Source organism: Squalius cephalus (genome assembly GCF_949319135.1).
Source record: "Squalius cephalus genome assembly, chromosome: 10".
Taxonomy (NCBI): domain Eukaryota; kingdom Metazoa; phylum Chordata; class Actinopteri; order Cypriniformes; family Leuciscidae; genus Squalius; species Squalius cephalus.
The window spans coordinates 6,035,758-6,048,666 of record NC_137131.1 but is presented as its reverse complement, the minus strand read 5'-3'; the positions used below and the strand labels follow the sequence as shown (position 1 = coordinate 6,048,666).

The 12,909-nt window shown below is 36.0% G+C and overlaps 1 protein-coding gene across 4 annotated transcripts in view; it reads right to left on the bottom strand.

Moving 5' to 3' along the window:
• The window catches only part of ngfb (nerve growth factor b (beta polypeptide)), a 75,121-nt gene that overhangs the window by 20,633 nt on the left and 41,579 nt on the right, over window positions 1-12,909 (bottom strand). Inside the window, exon 1 of one of the 4 annotated variants that reach the window (XM_079884359.1) lies at window positions 2,431-2,678. The exons of the other annotated variants lie outside the window; for them this stretch is intronic. The gene's annotated coding sequence lies outside the window, so the exon portion shown is untranslated. Of the gene's footprint in view, window positions 1-2,430; window positions 2,679-12,909 lie in introns of those variants that run through there. 4 annotated transcript variants of the gene reach the window in all.

Sequence of the window (12,909 nt, the reverse complement as noted above, 5' to 3'; positions counted from 1 at the left end):
AGTATTCATTTCTTTTAACGGTAGTATCTGTTATTCAGCTAATGTTGCTTCAAAATAGCTCACACCAAACAATTTAGATGACATCCATGTTCTTGTTTACAACCTTGAGATGCCAAACTGTTTCTATGGTTATCACTACTTCAGCCATCTCAAATGCAAGATGTAACACCTGTATTTTGTGCACACACAGAACAATTTACTTTTCAGTTACAAAACTTGTGTGTGCGTGGCTTAGTAGCCTTAAAAAGCCTTGAATATAAGCCAATAGTACAGATCACTTGGCTTTGAGAGGACCGGCTTCTCCTACCCAAACACTGTCCTTTCTAAAAGAGAAATGGCACAAGAAATTGGATCTTCATTAAAGGGCAGAAGACAACCTGTTGTGTTCAAAGTATGAAGCTAAAAGTATGTCAGGTGTCTGGAGAACATCAGAGTCCATGAACCTGGCTTGCTATGTGGCAATTGACCCGAATAAACATCTGGTTAAACAGCATGAAATGCAAGTTAGCTTAGAGAGGGATAGTTTACACAAAAATGATAATTACTCTAATGTAATTTCCAAACCTGTGGAACAAACTATGCAGAACACAAAAGGTGAATATTTAACCATGCAGGCCACTATTTTCTATTGTCTACTTTTAATGAAAGTGACCAAAAATAAAAAAATTAAGTACATTAAGTAAAGGTAAGTATAAAGTGGTCCATATTGCATGACTCGTGCGCAACTAAAAAGTCTTCTGAAGTCATATGATAGCTTTCTGTGAAAATTACAAAAATTTCAAATCCTTCAAGTCAATAATGGCTGAAATTTTTGTGATTCTTTTATGGTGCTTTTCCTTCTTGAAGCTAGAAAACTCCAGCACGGTGGCCGAGAAAGCTCAACACGCTGCAACTGTACAAAACACATGCAAACAGAAGAAGAAAAAAAACACCAGCAAATTAAGAAAACATCTTTGAGCTCTCTCGGCCACCGTACTTCAGTTCCCATTCATTACAAACACATTAAAAAGTTACTTTTGTATTCCACGGAAGATAGAAAAGTTATTAAGAGTTTGGAATGATGTGAGGGTTAATAAATAAAGACAGATTTTCAGGTTTGAATTCTCTTCATGAATTTCTCATCTGCTTTTAATAAGGTCCAAACTCATCTTCTTTTAAAGCGCCTTCATGATTTAGGTATTAGCTGGATGATTTCATGGATTAAGGATTATTTAAAAGATCGACCTCAGCTTTATCAATAATATCATGTCTGACGGCTTGGTTTTAAATACTGTGTATTGTCTCCAATATAGTTCTCATTAATGAATTACAGTGTGATGATGATAATCTTTCCCTCAAGTATGCTGATAGTATTTCATTGGTTTCCTATCAGAAGGAAATGAACAGCTCCTCATACTTTCAGTATATGATAGTCTTATCTGTTGGTTTGATAGTTTTTTACATCTTAGGGTTATTTGATCGTTTTATGGGGGGGGGGGGGGAATGCAAGAGAACGACATTATACTCATTTTTAAAGTCAGTTTAATTTAATTAAAGTTGAATTGACTTAAACATCCATGTTGAATGTACTTACAAATTTAAGGCAGCAACTTTATTTTTAGTGTGCACCATTCCTTTAAAAACATCTTCAAAATAGAAGTATTAAACACTTGATCATTTATAAGTTGCACTGTCCTTACAAAAAGTTAAAGTTTGCTTCACAAGAATGCTGATGTCAAAGGCCGTCTTTCATGGCTTCCATGTGTATACTGTACTGCACATATTATGTCTTGTAATGACTGGTTCTCATGAATCAGTAATGAGTGATGTAGGTAACTGAGATGGCTGCCTTACAACACAGAGGAAAAAATCATTAAAAAAAAGAAAAAGCGCTGACAGTTTGTGCAGACTTCCATGATATGAAAAATATGAAAGGTATGTCTGACCTGATGCTACAGCCTCACCAGTGTATGACTGAGGTAATATGAGTCATGTGTGAGTAGAGGTTTTGTGCATGTGTGCTGCAGCTGAAAGCGCTGCTATGGCCCGTATCGCAATGGTAACCTGATGATCCTGAAGTTTAAAGGGAGGGAGACCCGTTAAGCCCCCCCAAAGAAAGGACAAATGGGATTGTTGGTTACCCCTGAAGACTGTGAACAAAGCTAATCATATAGGTATTGTCATAAACTCTCTTACATACAATTACATGCATACATGTTGACTTTTAAAAAATTGACTTTTTCTGTATAAAGTACAGAGAAGAATAGTTTAGATAAAAACAAGATAAGATTATGCACAAGAATGTTAAATTAATCAGTTAAAAAGTGGACTAAGGTTAAACTAAAAATCAATATTTGTTTTGTTATTTTTATGGGCACAAAGACTTCACAATTTATGGTCACAACTTCACTTCTAAAGTATTATATGCATGCATGTGTCAAACTGTCCTACCTCTCTGCTCCTCTTCTTCACTCTCTATCGCTTCAGAAAGTTAATCAGATGATGCCTTGATTATATATTTATGTTTAAATATTCCAATATTAAAGCTCCAATGCTTAATCCTGAATTGGGGAAACAGAATGCTCTTGTCATCCAGTCCGAAGCAGCTCCTGTTGTTGAGAAATTGATTGCTGTGGTAGTTAGAGCCAGAAGTCCCCTGTCTTAGTGCCTCCTCTGTGGAAGGGGAATCCACAGGTCCTAAAACCTGACAGGTTTCAGCTTTTAGTTTACTATGGAAAGAAAGTAATTTTCAATTCTTAAAGGGACGGTTCACCAAAAAAAATTTATATTCTCTCATTATTTACTCACCCAGGTTGGTCAAAACCTGCATGATTGTCTTCTGATGAAATGTTCTGTGGAAAGTCAAATCTGCTCTTTTCCATATAAGAAATATGGTAATTTACGCCGCAACAAAAAAAAAAAAAGTTAGTTAAAAGTAGTTAAACCAACTCTATTACAAGTCTTCCAAATTGGATATACCATGCAGTAGAGGAAAGGATTGAAATTCTGAATGTTATGAAATTTTTTTTTTAATGAATGATCCCTTGAAAAGCCATTAAATGTGCAATGATCCTAATATAGAGTAATATGAATGTTGAGTGCAATACAATATTCAAGGAGAAAAAAATAGAGGTGTTTTATCCATTTGCATTTGATTGGATTGTGAAAAGTGTCCATTAGATCCTAGAAATTGACAAGCAATGCATCATTATAGAGTGGTGCAAACAAGTATCAATAATAAACATACGATACTTGTGTTCGTTCGGTCGTTCGTTGGCCAAAGGAGGACTGGCTCAGTCTCCCTTTCTCCCAAGATTTTTTTCTCCATTCTGTCACCTGATGGAGTTTGGGTTTCTTGCCACTGTGGCCTCTGGTTTTCTTAGTTGGGGAGACTTAATATTCAACAATATTATTGATCTGACTGTACTGACGCTGTTGTATGAGAACATTTTTTGCAGAGCTGATGAAAAAAACTAATTTAGTAACAACGGAACTGAATCAACACTGAACTGACTTCAACTGAACAACAGACGAAATGCATCATTTTCCTATTATCACTGTAAAGCTGATTTGAAACAACTGATATTGTATAAATCGTGATATAAATAAAGGTGACTTGACTTGGCTAATTCGCTGTTGGTTCCCTCGAGATTTTCCTATGAGTTTTTATAATGGGGTTTTTAAATTTATGAGTAAAATAAGGTCTGTGGTAAACATAACTTGGCAATAGTTTGATGTTTTGTTCTACAACATAAAGTACACACACCCTCACACCCCAAACGTTCTTATCTAGTTCCTTATTAGAAACATATTTTTTTAAATAAACATAACAGCCCCTCATGTTTTCAATATTGGTGTGTGTAATTTATTTTGTATAACAATTGGCAAGTATTGTCAACATATGTTTACCACAGACCTTATTTTACTCATCAATTAAAAAATCCATTATAAAACCCCATTGGAATCTCATAGCACAGAGCAGCCAAATTAGCTAATAGCTAGTGACTAAGGTTTAAAACTTCTATACTTAATCCGTCTCACTGTTTGAAGCGTAGAAATTTAATTCTTCCCAGCAGGACCTTTGAGTCTGCATATGGTTAAGTTAAATGTGACTCAACTAGTTGAAACCCTCTGTGATTTGTGTTTGTTGATGAAGGATTGTACAGAGTGCATATGCTAACCTCTTAAAATAGCAAGCTGAAGACCAAAACAACACGAAGAGACAACAGCAATCACTGGAATTTCACACGTGACACCATCAGTCACTAATCTAGTGCCGTTGCCGTAGATAGACCGCGTGGCAGACATCACCTGAACATCACTATTAGCAGTATAAAACAAAGAGAAATAGAACTGTTGTACAAATGCAACTCATACAATATTACAGATTCACAGATTCAGAGAGGTACTTGCACAGGATTTCCAAAGTCTTTGCTACATCCTGAGGTAATTCCAAAAATGAAATATATTTATAATGAGATTTCTTTAACAAATGCACATTAACCGAAACATTCCAATGCAAGTCAGTCCTTGTTAGTTCTATGACATTTTGCAATGTCCAGATTCGTCAAGGCTCATTTGCACAGTGATGAAGCTGCCCAGCAACACACGTTTGTTTACATTTTGGGGCCAATCAAAGACTCATAAACATGTGTTTTTCCATCTGAAGACTGAATTGCAACACTCTCTAAAACACTGCATTTCAAGGCAAAAGGAATGGAGATAGAAAATATTTTGTCAATTAAAAGAAATCCATAAAATGCAACAACGTATTTAACTATTATTCATCAGAAATAATAACGATGCTCATCTTGGCACACACCACTAATAAAAATAACTTCTGGATTGTACTGCAGATATCCAACTCAGTTCCTCAATGTTTTTCCTTCAGGGTGTTACACAAAGGTCTTGCCTTTCACTGGTGGAGACGGAGTGATAGATTCTCACAACTGCACAAAGTCGTATGTAGTGATGCATAATGATGTCAAAATCAAAGCCCATCACAATCTATAAAACTCCCTCAGTGGTTGATGATGTTGCTTGCTGCATGAAAAGGATTTAAGGGAATATGTGATAGGAATTTGTCATGTTTGCAGACAGACAATCAAGTAAAAGTCTTCAGGCCATGTGTAACTGTGTAAATGTAATTTTGAGGTTTGCAGCCCGTGACATTCCAAACAGTATTGTTTCTTGTTGATGTTGGCATGGGGAGCAGGACTCTTGTTTTTCTGCTGTTCTCAACAAAAAACAACAGGGAAAAGAAGCCATTGAGTGATCTGCATAGTTTTAATAAGCATGAAAACCGACAGTGGTACAAAAACTTGTGCTGACTAATATGACAAAACTGAAGTGACCACAAGAAAATTGTGTTGAGTTTTTTTTATTTTATCTAACGATATTACTCCTTGGCTGTTTTTTTAGATAAAATCGAATGCCGGGTAAACACTGCACAATTTTCAAAGTCGCCAGATCGCTGTTCTTCTCACTCTACATGTCTAACTGGAGTAATAAGTAGTTGCTGTTGTGTGCACATTACACGACGGATCGGCGACAGGGTAATGTTGACACATTACACAACATTTCAATAGGAAGAATCGCAGACAATGTTTCACAGCCAAACACACGTGAGAATTGATACAGGAAATAACATAAGATCACGCAACAGACAAGAGTTCTCGCGCAAGACTGGATTTCTTCTTGTTAAAATGATGCACGCAAAAAGCTTGTGATCCAAATTGCCTGTAAGCTGATTTGCAGCAAAAAAGAAGAAAAAAAGAAGAATATGAAGGAGAGTGTGGTTGCTTGCAGAAGCCATGCTTGCAGATGTTCTTGCAGGTCTATGACTCCTCTCCTTGAACTTCATAAATATAAATATCTCAGGCATTGGCGATGCATCAGCGCTTCTCTCAGATCTCATCTTTGATCATACACACTACATGATTGACACTCACGTGAACAAGCACCGATTTGCCTCTGCTTTCAGGCATTTGTTGGCGATTTCCACAAAATGAGTGAAAATCTGGACTAAAATCGTGCACTACAGTGTGCACCTGGCAATAAAAGCTTATTCTGGCCAAGAACCATCCATATCGGAATCACATGTAAAACAACAATCCAAAGTAGTAGAGCTCCAAAGCCAATGGACCAGCCCGACCAAGAAAGCAAACCAAAACACACTCTCATGTAATTTATACCTGTATGACTTTCTTTTTTTTTCTGCAAAACATTTGGAAAAGGTGTTTTGGTTTTTTTTTTGTCCACACAATGAACGCCAATACACTCTTAAAAATAAAGGTCCTTTATTGGCATTGATGGTTCCACAAAAAACCTATTAATATCCATGGAACCGTTGCATTGTACAAATAGTTCTTTATAGTGTAAAAAAGTTCACTGAAAGGTTCTTTGGGGAACCCAGAATGGGTTTGTGGAATGGTCATTATTCCATGGCGTTGTTGGAACCTTTATTTTAAAGTTTTGGATCCCATTGATTTTTACTGTATCGACAAAAAAAATCTTCCAAATTTCTTATTTTGTGTTATGCAGAAGAAGAAAAAAAGAAACTTGTTTGGAACAGCATTAATGTGAGCAAACAATGGCAGAATTTTCATTTTTAGGGAACTATACCACACATTTAGCAGGTTTTGTATCAGACCAATCTATTAGCTCCAGTCATTTGTCATCAGATGTCTTTGGAAGTGTGTGAAAAAAGTAACTGGATAGGAACATACTGAACATACTGTATCTCTAACAAAGGCACATGTGGCTCAACAGCCACATCTCTTTTTTTCTACACATATTATGTGATATGTAGGAAGCAGCTCAACTTTCACAGTTTTCTAGAATAAGTGCAAACAGACCTTTTGGATGGATGAAATCTGTTCGCATTTACCGTCCACCTCTGAATCGCAGTCAGATGAAAAGAATTACAAGATCATTTCCTATTAATTTCCCCCTCAAAAAAACACCCAGAATGGATGAAAAATAAATTCCTTGGTTGTTTGAAATTCTTTCATGAAACTAATCAGTGAGGATTTTGAATCAAGCATGAAAGAAGGATTAATATCTTCAAAAGACTTCAAAGGCAGTACAGTAGCGCATGAGGCAAAGAAAAATGGAGAAGGAGTAAAAATAATGTAAAACCGCAGGCCAGAACACAATGGAAACGGCAACGTAGATGAGAGAACTACTTAAGACTTTAATTCTAGTCTTAACAAATATAGCCGACAGTTCGGTTTCAGAAAATTCAGGTAAAGCTAGGATTGATTATAATTCACACACTTACTGAAATCATAAATGCTATGGGGAAACATGCCACTGTGTGATTTCCACAATCCTGCTCCAGGAGAAATCAGGGACTTTCAGACCTGGAAATGGAGTTTTTTCAGCCACAAATACTTTAATTACTTAATCATTTTCTATATAATTATTATTTATTAATAATACATAAATACTGTTATTGTTATTAAGCATATATTATACAATATTGTACTACTAACCTAACTAACTAACCCTGTCCATAAACCTTATCTTGCTTTGCATGTAAACACACTTTCTGTCAGCTTATTCAAAGTCTAAGTTTTGACATCAAAACTGGAGATAAAAATACAATGATTTCAAAGTCTCATGTAAATGCCTTTCTTATTGCTATCAGCTTTCTTTTATACATGCAAATGCACTCAGTGTGACAACACAGAAACAGGATCCATAGTTGGAAAATGATACAGATGTACTGCAGCAGCATAATGATCTCAACAATACTATTTATGTAACTCAAACACACAGCAGTGTGAACAATACTGAACTTATGCACCCCCCCCCCCCACTTGAGATGAAGAGTGGCTAGAAAAAGTCATTTCCTCTTGACGCGAGTATGAGCCAACTGTTGTTCATAAGATGAGAAGAAAGTCTCATCAGATCTGCAGCTTCTCAAGACTCTGCCATACAGTCAGAGTGAAGGAATTCAGACTCTGAAGACTGAATCTGCTGCCAAATGACCCTTTGACCTTCTCCTTGAGCCATCAGGACGAACATCATTTCGCTTCTGACACATGGAAAGACAGTATCTGTGTTGTGTCAGATGTAAAGGTCGATTTCCATGCTGGATTTCAGTTCCCTGAAAACAACATGGATAGCTATGAGGAATTCGCAAAATCCCGCCATTTTATGTTCTTTGGAACAGACAACAGCCTCTTTGAAAATATTGACTTTGAATGTGTTCGGTTGATTACGTCAATGAGAAACTGCCAAAAACCAGGCTTTAGTGCTGTGATTGTGATAATGACTGGAAATCTATGTGAACTACTTGGTAGAAAGAAAACTCTACACATTGAGATATATAATTACAGACCACAAAACAGAGCACACTTATTTCATCCATGTTCTATATGATTTTTTTTTTTTCGAATGCTCTTGACCTTTTTACCTTTAACACTAGTTATAGCCTGCACACAGAATCTTTTTAAAAACCATAATCCTCTGGAGAATGTTGAAGAATTAGTGTTTAGCCATTAAGCCAAAAGAGTTTTCAATTCATCTCAGCATATGACAATTAAAGCTGAATTTTTTTGTTTGAGCCCGATGAACCTATTTTGGGCTGTTAGTTGAACAATGGAAGACAGAGGGATGTTTGTAGTGCTTACACACTTCAAATTTAAATGGATAGTTCAATCAAAAATTAAAATTCTGTCATTTACTCACCTTCATGTTGCTCGAAATCTGTATGACTGTTTTTCATCTGTGGAACAGAGAAGAAAATATTTTGAAGACTGTGGACATATTACACTATTAAATATACTGTATACTAGATGAAATTGACTCTATCTTCCAAAGCTTTTAGATATTTTAGGGATGTTCTCTGCATTCTCTGTTCTCTGGATGAAAAATACATCACATTTTCATCACATTAAGTGCTTAATGACCTTTAATATGAATAGTGCCTTTAATATGAACAAAACCGGCAGCTATACTGTTGCTCTATATGAATATGTAGCATAGTTTGAACAGAATTTGCATTTTTATCCTGAGGGGGAATAGTTTTTTTATGCCACAATAATAGAATTTTGAACTGACAGTCTGAACATGGCACCCTTTGTTCGTTTTCTTCAATGTAGGCATTATTTCCTGTCGAGTTCAGTTCTTCTCAGACAGAAATGTCTTTCTCTTTTATATGAATGGCTTACAAATCCTTGAGAGGTTTTAAAAGAATAAAATATAAGTGTTTCAGTTTCTGACATTACACTAGTTATATGGGTCATGCTGTATCCTTTATTATATGAGAATCTGAAAGACATTTTAACAACTGCTAGTTAAGTGCTGATGATTGTTTTATCTGTATTTTGTCCCATTTTTTAACTAGTCTAAAATGAGAATGAAGGTTATCATCACTCAACAAACTGTTTTCTGAAGCTGTTGTTCCTGTTTATTTAAAGAGAAGGTCATACCATATGGAGTGTTGACATATGAGCATACTGTATATTAAAGCAATTACACAGAACATTGTTTGAGTTTTGCATGAGACACAGGGCAATAAATAAAAAATAATGTTTTGAGAAGTTGCAAAAGACGCAAGACATGTGCAACGGTCAAACACATCCATTTAGCCCACATTTACATAGAAAAACAATGGAAAAACACAGCACTGGAATACAAAAAGGACATTCTGTGTGAATGGTTTTGGCCGTAAACACGAATACGGTTTGGGGTGGATTATGGAAGTCAACTGTTTGGTCACCGACATTCTTCAGAATTTCTTATGTTTTTTAAAAAAAAGAAGATATTCTGAAGAAGGTTTTGAACAACTTGATGTTGAGTACATTTTCTTTTTTGGGTGAACTATTCCTTTAACTCCACGTTAAGACATATAATCGCAATCTTCCCTCAGGGGAATGAAGTGCATTTAACTTTGTCAAGTGGGCGAGGGAAGTTAATTTGGACCCTCGACCCCTGGATTTTGACAGAGGGAGCGTGTCTACTCAATGGCTTCATCCGAAATCACATACTTATCTACTACTGTATATACAAAAGTAGAATATCCAAATTCACTGTAGCCTACTCATAAAAGAGTAGCTAAAAAGTACCCGGATAACCTACTTCTTCCATTGAGATTCTGTAGTGTGAATACATTGGACACTTTACTATCCCGTGAGGACACAGGAGAGGATTTGTGAATGGCAGTTAAATGACGCAACTGATGCTGGTACTAAACATGACAATGACAACATGGCGAATGTGTGAAAACATTCACACTACACACATTCATACTACTTAGAACATACTTTTTAAATGGTCATTAAGTAATTACTTATTCAAAATAAGTACCTACTCAAGAGAGATTGCGATTTCGCACAAAGCCATTATGTACACTTCAGGCAGATCCATAGACCACAAGGCAAAATGATTTTGATTACGCTTAATTTACCCCCACCCCACGCAACTCTAGTATATGATATTGTAGTTCTTTTGACATTTAACTGCGTAATAATTGTATAGTTTATTGTATTGTTATCATTTTTGGGGTTCCGCCAGTGATGGGCATTCATGCAACGTAAGACGGAGAGAAATTAGCGAGGGAAGGGCATAGAAAAATTGGACTTAAACGCAACCCAAGTTGAACTCACATAGCGACTTGATTCTTTCTCTTGATTTCGCGAGTCAGCTGAATGATTCAATGAATCACTCATACAGTGCATCCATACAGTACCTCCTGTATACCCACAAAGACGGACATTTTTCACCAATATAAATTAACCAGCATCAATTTGATAAATATTAGGACCTCAGTGTGTCAGAAATATGAGGAGAACAGAATCCGACGGCAAACAAACCAGCTGTCATAATCCGTTCCCCCACTCCCATTATGAGATGTGTTGATGTAATGGCTTAAAAAATGCTGATTCTATTTTGTGTGTGGATGGAGCTTAACTGGCATCAGTTTAAAGAGTATTTTTTTGCCTTTTATTATGATAAGACAGTATAGGATCAAGAAAGTTGGACGAGCCGGGACCTGAACTCGGGTCGCCCCAAAGCTCAAAAATAATGAATGTCTGTGTACTGTCCACTAGGCTAATGAGGCTAGCTTACAGCTACTATTTAATACATATTAGAACCTCATTGTGTAAGAAACATAGGGGGAACGGAATCCGACGGCAAATTGTTCAGCTGTCGAAATCCGTTCCCCCACCCCGATGATGAGAGATGTTGATGTATTGGCTTAAAATATGCTGATTCTATTTTGTGTGGATGGAGCTTAACTGGCATCAGTTTAAAGAGTATTTTTTGCCTTTTATTATGATAAGACAGTATAGGATCAAGAAAGTTGGACGAGCCGGGACTTGAACTCGGGTTGCCCAAAGCTAAAAAAAACCTAAATTCCTATGCACTGTCCACTAGGCTAAAAAAGGTAATAATTAGCTTATATTTAATACATATTAGAACCTCATTGTGTAAGAAACATAGGGGGAACAGAATCCGACGGCAAATTGTCCAGCTGTCGAAATCCGTTCCCCCACCCCGATGATGAGAGATGTTGATGTATTGGCTTAAAATACGCTTATTCTATTCTGTGTGTGGATGGAGCTTAACCAGCATCAATTTGATAAATAATAGAACCTCAGTGTGTCAGAAATATGGGGGGAACAGAATCCGACGGCACACAAACCAGCTGTCGGAATCCGTTCCCCCACTCCCATTATGAGAGGTGTTGATGTAATGGCTTTAAAAAATGCTGATTATATTTTGTGTGGATGGAGCTTAACCCTTTAAGTGTCACCCCCCTTTTTTTAAATATACATGAAAATGCACATTTCGACTTTAAATGGTTGTAATTAAAGAATGCTTTGGAGTATAGACGTAAAATTGGTCTTGTTTTAAAGACGACATTTGGCAGATTTTTGTTGAAGTGAAATAAATTAAGAAAGTGAAACAAAAAAAAAGTTATATAAGTTTGTGTTTATGAAAATGTACAATTTAAAAAATTTAATTATTCATATTTTATATAAAATATATATTTTTAAAACCTGGCCGACTCTAAAACTGCTAGAAAATCAAAGCCAAAAATCTGAATAAGTTGTGTTTCAAATTTTAGGTTGATATCTCAAAAAATGAGCTTTCAGTGAGATTTTGTTTGGGCGCAGTACCAAACATTTTCACTAGGTGACAACCAGACTCCATTACTGCCCATATAAGGGCGCCTTCATTTCCATATGCGTTATTAAAAACATATTAATATATTTTTTTCTAAAATAATTGAATGGATGATATCTTTTGAACTCTTGGCATGAAAACAAACTGAGGTTTCATCCATTCTTTCATGATTTTTCATGTTCATTGCTATTTCAAAATAAAGGTCTGAACACGCCTTATAAATATGAAAATATTCTTGTTGCAAATTGATAAATTACAGCTCCTCTCTAATTTATTTTGGAAATCATTCACCAAATATGAAAACTAGAGTTTGTAAGCTTTCAAATGATATATAGTTTGTCAAGATTAGTTTATGTTTATTATAGGATATTACTGTTTTAAATATGTAATGATTTTGGGCCCACCGGTGGGCCGGTGACACTTAAGAGGTTAACTGGCATCAGTTTAAAAAATATTTTTTTGCCTTTTATTATGATAAGACAGTATAGGATCAATAAAGTTGGACGAGCCGGGACCTGAACTCGGGTCGCCCAAAGCTCAAAAATAATGAATGTTTGTGCACTGTCCACTAGGCTAATGAGGCTAGCTTTTAGTTACTATTTAATACATATTAGAACCTCATTGTGTAAAAAACATAGGGGGAACAGAATCCGACGGCAAATTGTTCAACTGTCGAAATCCGTTCCCCCACCCCGATGATGAGAGATGTTGATGTATTGGCTTAAAATATGCTGATTCTATTTTGTGTGGATGGAGCTTAACTGGCATCAGTTTAAAGAGTATTTTTTT